General features: G+C 34.3%; 1 non-coding gene across 1 annotated transcript; it reads right to left on the bottom strand.

The window, feature by feature from the left end:
• Window positions 1–14,159: 14,159 nt before the first annotated feature.
• Window positions 14,160–14,267, bottom strand: LOC141636956 (small nucleolar RNA R71). Its single transcript, XR_012541521.1, has one exon. It is a non-coding gene; the product is annotated as a small nucleolar RNA R71 (small nucleolar RNA).
• Between the last annotated feature and the right edge of the window lie 4,446 nt (window positions 14,268–18,713).

Genomic DNA, 18,713 nt, shown 5'->3' with positions numbered 1-18,713 from the left:
TACCATCTTGTATCCTTATCCTGACTGAGCCGATTCCAACTATCCTATAAACAGTATTGTTGGCTATAGAAATATTGCCTACATCTACCAGTTCATAAGTTGAAAACCACTCTCTACGCGGAGATATATGGTTAGATGCTCCAGAATCTAGAATCCACAAATCAGTGTGATGCGTGACCCTATTAGTAACTAGAGCATAATCATCTTCCTCGGAATTTGCATTTGCTACACCAACAGTAGCAGTACCAGACTTGTTCTGTTTATCTTTCTTGGGGCAATCTAATTTCCAATGCCCCTTTCCTTTACAGTAGTTACAAACATCAGTAGGTTTTGGACCCTTAGAAACAGAAGTACCAGAAGTACCAGCAGAATTAAAAGAACCTGAATAAGAAGGCTTCTTATAATTTCTCTTCCCCGAATTTCCCTGTCCATAACCCCCGCTGGCTACTAACCCTGCAGCCTGATTGTCTATATCTGTACCAGCCGCCTTATGGCGCAGTTATCTAGTATGAAGAGTGACCTAACATCTTCTAGAGATACAGTATCTTTACCCACAATAAAAGACTGTACGAAATTCTCATACGACAATGGTAAAGAAACTAACAAAATTAATGCGACATCCTCATCTTCTACCTTAACATCAATATTACGCAGTTCTAGTAAATTTGTGTTTAACTGATCTAAATGATCTCGAAGACGCGTACCTTCCTGCATTCTCAGACTGAATCGACGTTGCTTCAGAAGCAACTTATTGGTCAAAGACTTCGTCATATAAAGACTTTTGAGCTTTGCCCAAAGACATGCGGTGGTATCTTCCTCCGCAACTTTAGTGATGATATCATCAGCAAGACACAACATAATTGTTGAATGTGCCTTCTCCTCCAAACTGGCCATCTCAGCAGTGACGGCAACGACGGCTGCGCCTTCCTGCTTCTTTTGAAGCGGCGCCCACAACCCTTGTTGCTTCAACAGAGCCCGCATCTTGATCTGGCACACACTAAAACTATTTCTCCCGGTAAAGCGATCGATCTTTATGTTCATCGCCGACATCTTAATTTTTTTTGTCACGAAAGTAATAATAGTGATTTTCAGTTATTTTTATACGACTATGGGTTAAGTCATTCTCAAATAATAAAACCAATAAAATATTTAGCAATTTATAATTTTATATATTTTAAATAATTAAGAGATTATAGTTTAGACCTTAGTGAAAAAAGATTAATTTTAATGAAAAGATAATAAGTTAACGAAATAAAATATAATTATTAGTTTTCTTTTTTAGTAAATCCAATTAATTAATTAGCTTCCTTATTTAAGAAGATGCTTTTTGAAGGGAAAAATTGTGAGATTACCTATTATTTTAGTAGATAAGAGATTTGTTTTATAATTAACATAGTATTTGTGAAAAACCCGGGCAATGCACGGGTCAGATCTGACATATCTCGAAATTCTAGATCCGTACAGTGCACGGGTCTGTCCAGTTTATGTGTTTTAATTTGTTCTTCTTATTTGATAATATGTGTTTAATTTTAGTTTAATTTGTTTTATCAAATTTAGATTTTAATTACTATTGTTATTGATTCGTGTTGTGTCTTAACTAATAAGTAACGTGTGTTAATCCGTCTTATGCTAAGAGTAAGAATACATCTTATCCCTCTCTTGTGTGTTTGATCATGTTAGTTAGAATAGCTAATGAATTTCATATGTTAAAACAACTTTGACAAAGTAGTTTAACACATGCATTAAATCGACAATGAAATCAATTCACATGTTAGGGTTAAAACGTTGTTTGCACTTCAACAAATACAATTCATTCGACTAGCCATCATTTTTCTAAGTAGAGGCCATCATTGCGACAGGCGGAGTTAGATGTCTTATTAACAGACTTCCTAACACATACCTACACACGAATCCTTTTCTCTAAACCGGTTTCAGAGTTTTCCTTAAAACTTGGTGGCGACTCCTTTTTCAAAACCCCTGTGAATTATCAAATTCTCACATCCACATTTTTGCGACTCCGCTTGGGAGTAGAGTAACTTCAAAAGTTAAATGACGGGTAACCGAATGAATTAGTATTTGTTTCATATGCATGGATAACCCAATTGAGACTTTAGGTTCGGACCATCTCCCCTTGGGTCGATTTCAAGGTAAAGAGATGACGTCCATTATACCTGGTTTAAGTACCAAGGTGGTCTTTACTGAATCTCCAAGTACTTGTTCTACCATATTACTATGGGCTTATGGGGGACTTGGCTTTTTTTATGAAGTGGGATAATTGGCATAGACCCAATTTAGAAGACCGAGTGAGACTTTGTCGAGTATAGGCTCATTCATTCATGCTAGTATGCGAATGACTACTTGCTATGTGTTCTCGTGTCAATGAAGTTTTCAAAAATTCAAGTCAATTTTCAAAACCGTCTTTTAAACTAGCCCTTTTAAAAAAACTATGTTTTAAAGTCAGGATACCGCCAAAGTTTAGGATTAGAATTTTCGACCAAAATGAGACTTTTATAGCCGGCATGTTGCCCATCAACCCATCCACCATTCATCTTGTCGATTTCTTACGGGTTTTAACCAAGTCCAAATCAAGCCACCTTCAACCGAGTCAGTCTTAGTATTCGATTTAGGTTAGGATGAGGATCTAGATTCAGATGAGTAATCGTCATGTTTCAGAATGAGCTTTATCTGACGGTGTTGGAAAAGATAATCGACTTGATATGGTCCGCGTTCCAAGAAAGACTTGCATAGGAAATTATGATACCTTTCGCCTTCGATTCACGTCGTCTGTTAGTCGTCTTAGCTAAGGTTCCTACACACTTAGGAATCTGTCTGTCAATGGGGTTTTGTCACAAGTCGAGTCGACCCCAATCAGTTTCAAATGTCAAATACCCGAGTCATCAAGAGTCATCTGGTCTCTCGAATTTCAAATCATCCAAGTACAAGTCAAACGTTTGGAAAATTTAAATTTCCAGCCTCATTTGAAATCGAATTCGAATATTTCAACTTTCAAATTCAAATTTCAAACCCTTTCAAAATTCAAATCCAAGTCTTTTGAATCTCAATGATTTCAAAACAATCAACCTTTTTTCGATAATCCCGACTTTCGAAAATTCAAAATCAAATTTTGTCTTCAAATTTGCTATGTGAATTACTATGTGTTGTGTTCATTATATATATAATTTTACCCCATATTTTAGTGTTGGAGTAAGCTAAGTGTCTTCGACCATAATGCGATCACATGTTTAAATCTCATAATAAGAATGCATGAGGGAAAGTAATATTTTATTGTCAACTGATCCACATTAATCGGTAATGATTGGCTGACTAGAGTTTGACATTACTGTCGTATGACGGTGGTGATCAGTTGATCCCTTAAGGTCATACCTCTAGGGTAACTCTCTTAATTTATTAATTAATTAATTGTATGTTGATACAAGTTAATTAATTCCTTAAAATTGAACGAATGATTTTGTGAGTGAGAATTCGTATCTTATTGTAATTCGATTAAATAAGATTCGTTCTAAGTAATGTAAAATTGTTTTATTAATTAGGTTTAATTATTGTTTATGAAACAATTAAAATAAGAATGAATGATTTATTATAAATACAAGTTGTTGTGATTTATAATCCCATTTTGAGTTCTTTTAATAATAAATTACTAGTTAATTTTTGTATGTGATTTATTTTGTTTATATAATGATTTTTAATAAGTTAAAAATGCATTATTAAATAACATGTCTAGTAACATGTCCAATATGTCACACTACACAAATTGACATATGACAAACTTAAAATGGACCCTTTTAACTCATGGGTGCCGTGTAAATAAGGGGTATGGGAGGTTGGTTGTGTTTTGTTCATTTAATTATTAAAACACAATCATACCCTACTAATGATAGGCATGCAAGCCTAAATCTTGAGAAGAACAAACTTGAGCATGCATTGGGCCTTCTTCCCCATGCTACCCGGCCACCTAGAAAATAAGAAGAATTTTCTCTTCTTATTTTTGGTCATTCTTACTTAACAAAAACATATGTAATTTGTAAATTCTCTCTTTTTGTTTAGAACACTTAAGAAGTAAAAACTCACAAAATCACTAATACTAATTACTAGTAATAAATTTAGGGTACATATACTAATTACTAGTAATAAATTAGTATTTGTTTAAGAGGGTTATCTTGGTACAAATCCTTGAGGAGTAGATTCTAAAATTGGATCTAAGTTCATCTTTTGAGCACTACGATTTTCTTAAGAACACTAATTTGGAAGGTGTCCAAATTAGTATAACCATTCGGCCCTCATTGTAAGTAGATCGTTTTCTTCTTACTTTGTATTATTTTGTTATGCATGCATAAGATCTAATTAGTTTATGACTAAACTAAATTTATAAAGTTACTAGAAATGTCTAATAAGAGGTTTATGAATACTAAAATTGGTATCAGAGCAATGGTTGTTGCATGCATAATCGATTTATAGTTTTTTCGAGTTATATGTAACTTAAATAAAACTAATATTTTGTGATTTATGAATATAAAGGCCACGAAATTTTGCAAGATTAACATTCTGGTCCTAAATCGATTTTAGGTCATTTTGATGATTTATGGAATTTTTATTGCTCATTAATTTAATTTTAGTATTTTTATTACATTTTATTTAGTAAAATGACTTTTAAAATACTAAAATAAGTTAGACTATGATTCTGACCTTGAAATTTTTAAACGACCTCACAAGCATATTTTACTTATAGTATGTAAAATTTTGTGTAAAAGTGTTTTATATTGCATGATTTATGATTTTTACATGATAAAAATGGATTAAATGGAGGTATTTTGGTTAAAATTAGTTAGACTTCGTCTCTGCCCATGAAATTTTAGTATGTTGTCGCATGCAATATTTACACACTATATGTAAATTTTGAGGTAAAATGGTTTTATTTTGCATGATTTATGATTTTTAGATGTAAAAATCACATAAATAGTGACTATTTTAGCAAAAATAGCTAAAATGAATTTTATGACATGAATTTTTTTTTCAATATTTTATATATAATATGAACATCAGATCTAAAGTTGCATGTCAAATTTAATTTGATTTGGGTGATTATTGATTTTTATATAATAAAATTGATAAATAGCAACTTTAAATTGTCATAATTGTAAATACGATTTATGGGGCTTGAAAATTTGTCATTTCCAGGTTCTGGAATTTTCTATAGAATATTCAAAATTTTAATTTTGATTTTTTATAATTTTTATGTTTAATTTGGAATTAAAATGTTGAAGTTATGTATTATGCGATGTATTTGTGAAGTAAATTAAAGATATTCTATGGGCAACTTTTATTAAAATTTTGGAATGTTGGAAATTTTCTAGAATATACAAAATCATGATTTTGAAATTTTCGAATTTTTATGACTTATTGGGAATTATTTATTTATTTTTATGATTAAAAGATGTTTAATTAGCAATAAAAGAATATCAATTTGAAGTATTGTCAAATATTTAGTGAAGACTAAATTTTTGAGTCCTAAAACAGTTGGGGTAATTAACTTGGACATAGATTTGATTTATGTAATATTGTGTGATTTTAATAAGTTAATAATCGCAACTATCCATAAAACCGGACCAAATATACGATATTAGCTTTAATAGGGCGATTTGGCACATCACATGGCATGTTTCATACATATATTAATGTTGTATTTTTAGTATGAATGTCATGTTTTATTTTATGTAATTTTGAATTATGTAATTTGCACTTAGTATGACCTTAGTTTTAATTAATATTTCCCGAAATGAATGAGGATATCGATTCGGTTGTAATTATTTGTGATCTCGTATTACTTTTATTTTATTTTTTTTGTTTTTGTTTTTATAATGTATAAAGTAAAAAAGTTATGTAATTTATTTTTCCCGGAGTTCCTTGAAGGCGGTGCCATTCGGGAAGGAGTTCCGACAAAGACGTTGTTGCCTTGAAGTGTGTGCCAAATGAAGTTCAAGGGACCAAGTAGTTGGTTTCCAAATTTGTAAATAGTTTATTAAATTTACTATTTTTAGGAAGGCCATACTAGGATTTTATTGCTTTGCTTTGCATTTATTTTATATGCTTGCATGCATAGCCAAATCTCCATAACTACACATGCATATCATATTTTATCGAGTCATCGACCCTGTCAATTATAATTATTGAAGTTCACCGCTTTTGTTCACTTAAAACGAGATAGATTATAATTTGATAAGACCTCTCACTAAATAATAATTGTGAATTAGCCTTACCAAATAGTAGAACCATGAGTCCCAATTTCATAAGAAAGTAGGCTCGGCTCACCGGGGTGCTAAACTTGTTAAATTGGGTAAGTGGGTAGTAAATTTTTATTACATCGTAAATTGGATTGAGCTCAACGGAAGCATTCGCGACCGTAGCCGCATGTGTTCTGGGCTTAAGATAAATATTAAAGTAATTTTATCGACCGAGAGTTCTAGAAGTAGAATCGATTAAAAAGTTAATCTACCGAATTATATTGATTAGGGATGAATCGGCTCACCGTCCCCGAGTTAATATGAATTTGGATTTCGGGATCATTTATAATAGTTGGGTAGAGGACACTATATAAATGCTTAAAACTTGTTTAAAATGTTTACAAGTATTATTAAAACGATAAATGTTTATTAATTCCTTCACTTCCTATTTTGTAGTCAAAATTGTTTTCTCAATTGCAATGACAACTCCAAATTCATCCGCAAACACTAGCTCGACGACTCTCACCAATGTTTATTGGCTCCGATTCTTCATGGATCGATGTAAATTAGAAAAGAATGGGTCCAACTTCGCTGATTGGGACGCTCAACTCCGTTTGACCGCGGAGGGCGACGACAAGCTTCGTTACCTCACCGAGGCCTCTCCCGCCATACCTACCGCAAGGTCTACCCCCGCCGCTAGGCAAGCCTATGAGACTTACCAAAAGGAGTCGGCCGCGATCAAAAATGTGTTGATCTTCTCTATGGAGGCCGATCTCCAAATGAGTGCTATAAAGATTAGCACCGCATATGAGATCTATACGAAGCTTGTGACCATGTTTTTACAAGCTCCAAGGATCATACAATAAGAAGCGGCATCCGCATTTTTCGATCTCAATATCAAGGAGGGCCAAAAAGTTAGCCCTCATGTGCTTAAGTTAATGGAGCATGTTGAGACTCTAAAGATGCAAAAGGTAGAAATTCCCGAATAACTCATCATTGTCCGAATTCTTCATTCCTTGAACAAGGTTAAGGCATATGTTCAATTCAGGGTGAATTTTAATAAGAAAAACTTGAAAGTTTCCCTCGATGAATTGCATAAAATGCTTGTGCAAGCAGAGAGGGACGTGGGGCTAAATGTTAACACCACCAAGGACGTGCTCAACTTTATTCAAAAGAGCAAAGGAAAATTTAAGAAAAGTGGCAATAAGGTAAAGAAGCTAACTCCCAACAAGGGCAAAGGAAAGGCTTTTGAAGCTAGCTCCTGTAAGTCCAAAAAGGGTGCCTCCTCCGAGGACAAATGCCACTATTTTAATGGTGTTGGGCATTGGAAGAGGAATTGTCCAAATTATCTTGGCGATATCAAAGCTGGAAAGATTGTTCCAGTAGGTAAATAACTATCTCTATCTTTTTGTTTCGATCTCAACTTTGGTATTTTGATACAAGTTGTGATGATTACCCTTTTTATTGTACTTAGGGCATCCAAGCAAGGACAAAGGCAAAGACAAGCAAGCCTAAAAGATCTTGAGGAAAGCTATATGTAGCCGTCCATGGTACTAGATCTATGGAAGCTTAGCCTTATTTTGCTTTGTCTTTATTATCGTGTTGTATTTTGAAATTTTAGAACTCCTTTTAATTTCCTCGTTCGACTTGGAAATTTGTTTGTTTCCTTTAAACAATGGTTGTATTTTGGATATTTGTGACTTGGTTTGCAACCCAAGTCACTCCACTTATCGTATCATTTGTTCTAAAATTTGTCATCATACACTACTTGCACCAAGAAGCATAAAATTTTAACAACTTAAATTGATCAAATAGACAAATATAATGATTGAATCATTAACATAAGCTATGAATTCGATTCTCCTTATGCCATTGTGACTAAAAAGTAACAAGTTACTTGTGTAAGATCAATTATGAAGTTATGCTGAGTTATTGGAGTCACATTAGGTAACGTTACCAACCTTATTTGATACACCTATCAAAATTAAAAAGTCTAGTCTACATTATCTTTTCAATATCTCTCAAATAGATCTCTATAGGTTGACATGTGAAATGTCTTCCTCCTTCACCATCATTATTTGTGGCTCAAAAGCTATCTTTGGAGAAATTTAGTGTATTTTTCCTAAAGATAGAGTGGGAGTAAATTTAGCCACAAACCTTGACCAGATGGAATCTACGTGAGGAGACCAAAAGAAGATGTTCTTAGGGATGGGATCTACGCGAGAAGACCAAAAGAAGATGTTATTAGGTTAGACTCTTGACGTGCGGAGACCAAAAGAAAGCGTTCTTAAGAAAACTTTAGACTTATGAAAAGACAAAAGAATATGTTCTTGGAAAATAATATTTTGATCTATGAAGTGGATATACCTAGAGATTTTAAAATTCGACATTTTACTTAAGAGCCTTATGAAACCAAAATGGTATCTATGCAAGTAAATGGATTTATTTTGGATTGTTGAGACCAATCTAAAGTAAATAGAAATTTATGATTAAGAGTTGCATAGAGAGGCATGTCGATGTCTACAAAAGCTATGTTAATTAGTAACTAAGCAAAAGATTCAAATCATTGTTATACCTCATTATGAAAATAATTAAGGTACGGTATTAAAACCACTTTCCAAATGGGAATTTAGAAAGGGATATGTGAATGACATATATGTATGGTTTTAACTAATACTTAGAAAAGCAATGACCATTCCAAATCATGTAATGTTTCGAATGAGTTGTCGAAAACGAAACATGTGTACACATGGAATTGAGTGTCAGCGACAGTCATGTTTAGACATAAAGTTGAGTGGGAGCAATCATCCTTCATGAATTGCATAACATATTACTCATTGAGAATGACATACAAATACTGTCTTTTATAAAGAAGTATTTAGGTTTTTCAATTCTGGATGAAGTTAGACATTATGCAAATCTATCATAACATGGAATGTTGGATTGGCACATAGATAGGTATCTTATGTTGATAATAATCCTTCATCTTAAAATTCAACAAGTTAAGTAGGTTGTTCATATCGATGAAAATTTAATTATCATAGAATTATGATTATTCACATAAACCTAAGAACTGTTGTCTACACGAAATCGATTACTAATGTTTCCACCATTAGAATAATCATGCATGCCATAATGCACATGTCCTAGATGAATCACATGCTTGGAGCATGATGAGTCGATAACAAGTTAACCCATATGAGAGTCATTGGTAAGCCTTAAGGAACCGTCATAAATTCTCAAGGAGAACTAATGGTCTGTTCTGGAGTTTGGAAGAATATTGAGTTGTGTGTTGAAGATTACACGAACTCAAATTTTCAAAGCTCATAAGGTTTTTTTTTATTATCCTAGGCTGGTTTTGTTGACCTAAGGAGCAAAAGACTAGAAAAGGGTATTTTATTGTCATCCATTGCAAGATTCTACAAAATGAACCTAAGTACGTTGTGATTAGGTGGTGTGCTTTGATGACTATGAGTAGTATCGTCCACCAAAGACCACATCACAGGTTATATAATAACAATGGGAGCTTATTTCAAGTTAAAGAACCTGAGTCTAGTATGAAGTCTAGACATGTACTTAGTAAAGTTCATGTTATGAGAGAGAACATGAAATTGAAGGAAATCACAATTCATAAAGTTTGAACTCTTAGACACATGGTATGTTCACATGCTAAACTTTTATTGCATAAGGCAAGTGTATAAATACACTTATGATTATAAGACATAGAGTGGTAATATGGTATTTACTACTCGTATGTGATAATCACATTTATCGTTTGAGTTATTGATAACTCATCTTGTACTTTGTTACATCCAAATGGGTTGTTGAGACAATATTGAACCCCATTAAAGTGAACTGGATTAACATAGTATTCGCCCCTAGTTACTTATATGAGGTGACATCTCGAAGTGACTGGAAAGTGATGCGATTGATGGCAAGTTCAAGAGCCATAAAGTCATAAGAGATGACTAGTCGATCATATAGACAGACTGTATGGGACACTCTGTCGGGCTTATGACCGCTTATAGAGTTCTGGAAACTTTTATAGCCTGGTCGTGGCGAGAGCTACTATAGTATTCTTATGAGTCGATTCTTTGACTAAAGACTGTTCGCCTAAGGTGGCACAGTTTCAGAGTAACTTTGATTTATGTTCTACGACCTTCGTAATTGGGGTCTAAAGGGCATAATTTGGGTTATGATAAGCTGTGGCTATTTAAGGAAATAGTGTAATAGGAATTGTCCATCCCTGTCAGGGTTATTTAATATCTCAAGGCTACTCGAGGAGTAATGAACTGGAAATGCATGGCCACGCTCGGAAGATATCTCTGGTACATAATTCCGGTTAGACAGTTATTCTCCAGATCGAGGAACCCACTCACGATATGATCAAATGCAAGTACGACCTGCAAGACACCTTACATTGAGTGAGAGATAGTAATAGGACAAGAGAATTGGTGACGCACACTTGTCGCGGACAACTGGGAGATTGTTGGAGTAAGCTAAGTGTCCTCGACAATAATGCGATCACATGTTTAAATCTCATAATAAGAATGCATGAGGGAAAGTAATATTTTATTGTTAACTGATCCACATTAATCGGTAATGATTGGCTGAGTAGAGTTTGACATTACTGTCGTATGACGGTGGTGATCAGTTGATCCCTAAGGTCATACCTCTAGGATAACACTCTTAATTGATTAATTAATTAATTGTATGTTGATTCAAGTTAATTAATTCCTTAAAATTGAACTAATGATTTTGTGAGTGAGAATTCGTATCTTATTGTAATTCGAGTAAATAAGATTCGTTCTAAGTAATGTAAAATTGTTTTATTACTTAGGTTTTATTATTGTTTATGATACAATTAAAATAAGAATGAATAATTTATTATAAATACAAGTTGTTGTAATTTATAATTCCATTTTGAGTACTTGTAATCATGAATTACTATTTAATTTTTGTATATGATTTATTTTGTTTATATAATGATTTTTAATAAGTTAAAAATGCATTACTAAATAACATGTCTAGTAACATGTCCAATATGTCACACTACACAAATTGACATATGACAAACTTAAAATGTACCCTTTTAACTCATGGGTGCCGTGTAAATAAGGGGGTATGGGAGGTTGGTTGTGTTTTGTTCATTTAATTAACAAAACACAATCATACCCTACTAATGATAGGCATGCAAGCCTAAATCTTGAGAAGAACAAACTTGAGCATGCATTGGGCCTTCTTCCCCATGCTACCCGGCCACCTAGAAAATAAGAAGAGTTTTCTCTTCTTATTTTTGGTCATTCTTACTTAACAAAAACATGAGTAATTTGTAAATTCTCTCTTTTTGTTTAGAACACTTAAGAAGTAAAAACTCATAAAATCACTAATATTATCTTACCTTTAATAGAAGTAGTAAACAATAATATTAGTATTATTTTAGGGCACATATACTAATTTCTAGTAACAAATTAGTATTTGTTTAAGAGGGTTATCTTGGTACAAATCCTTGAGGATTAGATTCTAATATTGGATCTAAGTTCATCTTTGGAGCACTAGGATTTTCTTAAGAAGACTAATTTGGAAGGTTTCCAAATTAGTATAACCATTCGGCCCTCATTGTAAGTAGATCGTTTTCTTCTTACTTTGTATTATTTTGTTATGCATGCATAAGATCTTGTTAGTTTATGACTAAACTAAATTTATATAGTTATTAGAAATGTCTATTAAGAGGTTTATGAATCCTACATTTAGCTCAAATTTATATGATTATTGCACTAACCTTAGTGTTTTTATGAGATAATATTGCATTCTAGTTGTCTTTGCATGTTTTGTCACATTTTGGAGGAAGTTGAGCTTTTAGAAGCTAATTCCATCACTTGAGCAAGTAACTAGAAGCAAAGCTAACATTGGACCAACCTTGAAATTTTACATGGATTTGCATGCATAAAGTTATGGATCGAAATGAGAAATGCAATGTCTTATTCAATGTCAAGCCCAAGATTTGAAGTCCGACTAGGTGGAAGCTTAGGATGCTAAATTACATTGGATACTATGCATTTAGAGCTTAACCGGGTGATTAAACATGGCATTAAACATCAACCTCGGATTCCTTGAGCATTAACTAGAGGACTTAAGAAAGACGGAGATTCCTTGTTTTACGTGCATGTGTTTTATCCCTAGCCCCCTATAAATAGAGAGCTAGGTCTGACCTAATTAGCATCTTATTTTCACCTTACAATCTCATATTTCTTGTATTCTTAAGCACACAAAAATTCTCTCATAGTTTTCATCTTAGTTTGAATTTGTTAAGAATTTGGTTATTGTTAAACATTTGGTTCTATTTATTCAAGTATTTGGTTCTCATTTTGTTCGTACTTGCAAGTTTCTACTTCAAGTTCCATTTCCTTTCCGGTAATTCTAATTCTAGTTTATTTAGTTTATATTTCCACTTTAGTTATCACATAGTTTTATCATTAGTATTTTTATTCCATCACATAGTTTATTCTCATTTTTCATAATTCATCTGTTAGTCTATATCATTTCTATAACCATGTTTAGCATTTGATACATCATAGTTTGTAGTTTAAAGTTCAATATATGTAGCTAAATTTCCTTATTCTAGGGACTAGGGAAGCCATGCAATAAATAATATATGTAAAATGATAAATTAGGTTTATATAATATTGTCTAATTGTTTCTATCACATGTTTGTATAATCATGATTAATCTCTGTTTAGTGGCCATAATCATCGATTAAGTTTGTTAATTCGTTCTATAAGTCGAGAGGCACGGAATCGGATTAGACTAAGCATGTGTAGTAGGACGACCTAGTCATAAACGGGAGTTTCTCTAGGACCCGGTCTATGGTTGACACTAATATCGTGAGGTAGGTGTCTTTAAGCCTAAACAATTGACAATGTTATTAATTCTGAGTTTAACAAGAACAAATATATTTACAATTGCATGTGTGACCCGACTCCCCTAGACCTGTTAAATCATATAGTTTACATCGTCTTATTTGATAGTTAACAAACCAACCAACAAACCAAACCAATCGTAACCAACCTTGATAGAAGTCTACTCATAGCATTTCATAGCGCAATTCCTGTCTCCTTGTGTTCGACCCTTATTACTACATTAATTTGTATCTAGGGAATTTATCTTTGATTAGGTGTGCGACATAGCCTATCAAATTTTGGCGCCGTTGCTGGGGAGCATGGTTTTATTGCATTTAGATTTGTTGATTTCTATCTTGTTTTCTTTTGTCTTGATGAACACTTGTTCCTTGAGACATTTACTTACGATTTTATAGAGATTGTTGTCTTATGCTCTGGTTATCTCGTACTGGAGATTTGCTTTCACCAGATTCCGAGCCTGAGAAAACTTTTCATAGAAGACGACGTTTTTGGAATGAAGTTAAAGATGCCGCTTCTCCCGTGCAATTTGAAAGTGCAAGAAAGTCTTACTTAGACGATCTTAAAGCTCTTGAAGAGGAGGAGGTTTCTAGTTCATCATCTCCACCACCACCACCATCTCCAACTTAAAAGATGGTGAAACTTTTCGATCATTCCAAGCCTACCGCGGCTATGCTTCCAGCCGGTATTACTACTACTCAAATTACCGCCCCGGAATTCAAGATCAAACCGGATTTCGTTAGCCATGTGGAGAGGAAGCAATTTGGGGAAGTCCTTTGGAGGATCCCAACTTGCATGTGCAAAAATTTTGTGACTATTGCTCCATGATTCGGCAAACGGGTGTCACTCAAGCCCAAATTAGGGAAATACTTTTTCTTTTCTCTTTGAAGGACAAGGCAAAGCTATGGATCAATAGCCTTGATCGCACCGCCATGGGAATCACAAATTGGGAGACATTGGCTCTTGCTCTCTATCAAAAGTTTCTTTCACCAAAGAAAACTCAAACTTTAAGGAGCCAAATCACCGGATTCCGTCAACAAGCTCTTGAGAGCTTGTATGAAGCTTGGGAGAGGTACAAGGAGCTACAAAGACAATGCCCACATCATGGGTTGGATGCTTGGTTCCTCGCTATAACATTCTACAATGGATGTTGTGTCGAGTCCCGAAGGATTCTCGATTCCACCAACAATGGGCGGTTTGATCAAATTGACACTGATATTGCTCATGCCACAATTGAATCCAAGGCAATCCATGACGTGCAATATGTCAATTCCCGAAGTGTGCCACTCAAGGGTAAGGAGGAATCTCCCGATAATTCCGTTTTCTTGGCTCAAATTGCCTTACTCCAACAACAATTGGCGGATCGAGATGCTAGGAATTCTCTTCAAAAACTCAATGTCATGTCTTCTACTAGTCAAATCATTGTTTGTGAAGGTTGCGGGGGTGCGGGTAATTATGCCGCTCATTGCCAAGCTACTATGGAGGAGGTATGCGCTTATCAAACTTTTAGACAAAATTTATATCCACCAGGTAGATTTTCAAATACTTATAACCCGAATTCAAGATTTCACCCGAATATGTCTTATAAAAGTAATAATCTGCTTGACCCTCAACCTTAACCCCAACCACAACAACAAAATGCTTACATTCCACAACAACAAAAGTATAATTCCCCACCGGGCTATCAAAGTGAAAACTAAAAACACAAAGGCCACCTCAAATAAATTACCAACAAAATCAAGGTCCACCACCTCAAAATGTCCAACAAAACAACCAAGGAGGGGGTAAAATTGAGGCTTTGATGGTACAAATGCAAAGGGAATTGTTGAATTAAATCTAAAAGAATGATCAAGCTCAAAATGCTGCCATCAAGATGCTAGAGCAATAAATGGCTCAACTAGCCGCTTCTAGCTGTCAAAGAAAAACGGGTCAATTACCACCTCAAGGTGAGAAACCACATGCTATCCTCAATGCCATCACCTTGAGAAGTGGTATGAAATATGATGAGCAACCCATGCACAAGGAAGCTGAGGAGGTACTTGTTGAGTTGGAGATTTCTCCTAATGGTAAGAAAGGTGAGGATATTCCAAAGAAGGTGGATGGTCCAATTTGTGGTTGAAGAAATCAAAGATGTGGAGGATGCTCCTCCAAAGAAGGATGTTGAAACAAAGTGCCGGAAAAAGTCAAAGTGCCTTTTCCTCATAGATTGGCAAAGCATCAAAAGAATTATCCATTCGGTAAGTTCATGGAAGTTGTAAAGAATCTCCAGGTAACCGTTCCTTTTACCGAATTAATTACTCAAATTCCATCTTATACTAAGTTCATGAAAGAGATTTTAACTAAGAAGAGGACTTTTGACGAAGTTGAAACAATATCCTTCACCGCCGAGGTTAGTGCTCTTTTGTAAAACAAGTCCCCTTCTAAGTTAAAATATCCCGGTAGTTTTTCTATTCCATGCACAGTTGGCACCTATCAAATTGATAAAGCTTTATGTGATTTAGGTGCTAGTGTGAGTGTAATTCCTTACTCTATTTGTGCTAAGCTTAATATGGAAGTCTTAAAATGTACTAGTGTCACATTGCAAATGGCGGATCGTTCTATAAAACGCCCTTTGGGAGTTTTGAAGGATGTTCCTGTGAAGGTACGTAAGTTTTTCATTCCGGTTGATTTTGTTGTTCTTGACATGGCCGAAGATGCCCAAATCCTAATCATTTTGGGAAGACCCTTTTTACATACCGCGGGTGCGGTAATTGATGTCAAGAATGGTAAAATCACATTGGAAGTGGGTGACGATAAGGTCATATACAATTTAAATAGTACCATGAAGAGTCCAATGATAGAATAATCTTGTAATTCTATTGATGTTTTGGATGTTGTTGACATTGTCATAGAAGACTCTATACCTCGATATTTGTCTAAAGATCCTATGGAGGCACTCTTGCTATTAGATCATTTACAGGTGATGATGAGATTGGAAATGAGGAGATAGATGCTTTGGAGCATGAATTGGATGGAGAAGAGCTATCATTGGAGGAAAGCTCACACTTTATAGGTTTGGTTTCTACATCTCAAGACCTTTAGGTATAAAAACCTGAACTTAAACCCCTCCCCTCCAATTTAAAGTATACTTTTCTAGATGATGAGGAGATGTGTCCGTTAATTGTTAGTGCTAATTTGAGTGAGAGTCAATTGTCTAAATTGCATCATGTTTTAAAAACTCACAATAAAGCCATTGGTTACAAACTTGATGATTTAAAGGGCATAAGCCCCGAATTTTGCATGCATAGAATCCATCTTGAAGAAGACCATAAACCATGTGTCCATGGTCAAAGACGACTAAATCCTAACATGCAAGAAGTGGTAAAAAAGGAAGTGATTAAATTGTTGGATGCGGGAATTATTTATGCAATTTCCGATTCTAAATGAGTAAGTCCGGTTCAAGTGGTTCCTAAGAAAGGATGAACCACCTGAAAGATCATAGATCCTAATTAGACTCTCTAATTAAAAATAAAATTATCTAATAATTTGTGTTTTAGGTGATCTATGTAACATGCATCGAAATATAAAACCATATTAATTAAAGATTAAGGAAATACAATTTCCTTACATTGATTTGATGGTGAATATGGGCACAATCAATATCTCCTACGTTGATTGTTCTTGTGCTAATAAAAGATGGAAGATCCTCCTTTTCAAATCTCCAAATTAGAAGATCTCCTTCAAGAAACACCCAAGAACAAATACCCAATAATCTAACAAATATTAACTAGATACTTGTTAAATTTATCCCTTGATAATATGTAAATAATACTAATATACTTAGTATTATTAATCTTTATTACTAACTAGTCTTAGTAAAATGATTTTAATGATTTTAGAAAGATAAATAATTTTTACACTTTCTTCACATGCAAAAATGTTCAAGTTGTGGAAAAATGAACAAAAATGAAGTGTAAATGAGGGAGGGGAGGCCGGCACCCTATAAGGGAAATGGAGTGTGCTTTTTCTCCTTTTTATGTCCAATACTCTATCACATAGAATAGAACAAAAGATAAAATAGGGAAGAGCATAAAGTAAAAGTGAAATGATTATATTTATAATCAACCATTTACACTCCATTTATACGGTCCAATGTCCCATTTACGGGTCCATTTTGGTTCTTATATTTGTCGCACAAATACGTGTAATTTTACTTTAAACATCGTTTTATGTTTAAATGCTTCCCGATTAAATATGTCCAAAACACTCCATAAATATACGTGTACCGCTACACATATTATTTACGTACTAATATTAATCACATTAATCAATTAGTACAATTTTAGTAAATTAACAATTAATTAACTAAAACCCGTCTCATAAAATTTATTATTCAAGTATCGCATAATAAAATAATAACTGCCGCGCCTCGAGTTCGCAACTCGAAATCTCTCTAGAAAGATCGACTAACCTTTTAGTAAATAAATCAAGGGACTAAATAAATTGTATATCATACAATTAATTAGTTGTCAATTGGGGTTCGTTCCTTTAAGTGTGACCGAAAGGGGTCAGTTGATCACCGTCGTCTCACGACAATAATGTCAAACTCTTGTCAGCCAACCGTTATCGATTTACGTTAATTAAATGATGAGGATCATATAATAAATATCCTGATGATATTCCTTTATTGAGATTTATAATGTAAACGCACTATTGTGGAGGACACTAACTCCAACAATCTCCCACTTGTCCGACACAAGGTGTGCGCTACCAATTCTCTTGTCTGTTTTAATCTCCCACTCAATGCAAGGTGTCTTTCAGGTCGCACATTCACATGAACATATTGCGAGTGGTTTTCCCGATCGGGAGTGTGATTACAAGACCGGAAAAATCTCCCACAGATTACTTCCGAGCGTGGCCACACATTTATAGTCACAACTCCTCGAGTGGCCTTGAGATATAGTAACCCAACGTGGGTGGACAATTCCTGTATGCCCTATCTATCTTCGCTCAATACAGATCACCAAGACTGAGAAGATGCCCTTTGGCCTCCTTTCACGGCACGACCTAGGACAAAAACCAAAGTCACTCGGAAACTGCACTGACTTGGATAATAGTCTCCAGTTAAAAGAATCGACTCATAGGAACATCTTAGATATACCTGCCACGATCAGGCGTCTATAATAGAACTAAAGGACTCTCTAAATGGTCACTGTCCGGCAAAATGTCACACACTATGCCTATGTAATAGACTAGTCATCACGTATGACCTCATGGTGTTGAACAACCATCAATCGACTTACAGTCTAGTTACTCCGAGACGTCACCTCATTAAGTGACTAGGGACAAAATACCATGTTCATCTTATTCACTTAAATAGTGTTCAATATTGTCTCCACAACTTATTCAGATAAACAAAGTATTATAAATTTAGTCACACTAAATAAAAGAATTCATAAAAGAATGCTTAAACAATGAATGCGATTATCATATATATAAAAAGTGATATGATATCCAATTATTACATATCGATAATCTAAAGAAATTCTGGTACTCGTCTCAATCCCATTGCGACGAC

Source organism: Silene latifolia, chromosome Y (genome assembly GCF_048544455.1).
Source record: "Silene latifolia isolate original U9 population chromosome Y, ASM4854445v1, whole genome shotgun sequence".
Taxonomy (NCBI): domain Eukaryota; kingdom Viridiplantae; phylum Streptophyta; class Magnoliopsida; order Caryophyllales; family Caryophyllaceae; genus Silene; species Silene latifolia.
The sequence above is the reverse complement of the archived record's forward strand: the minus strand, read 5'-3'. Positions and strand labels throughout refer to the sequence as shown.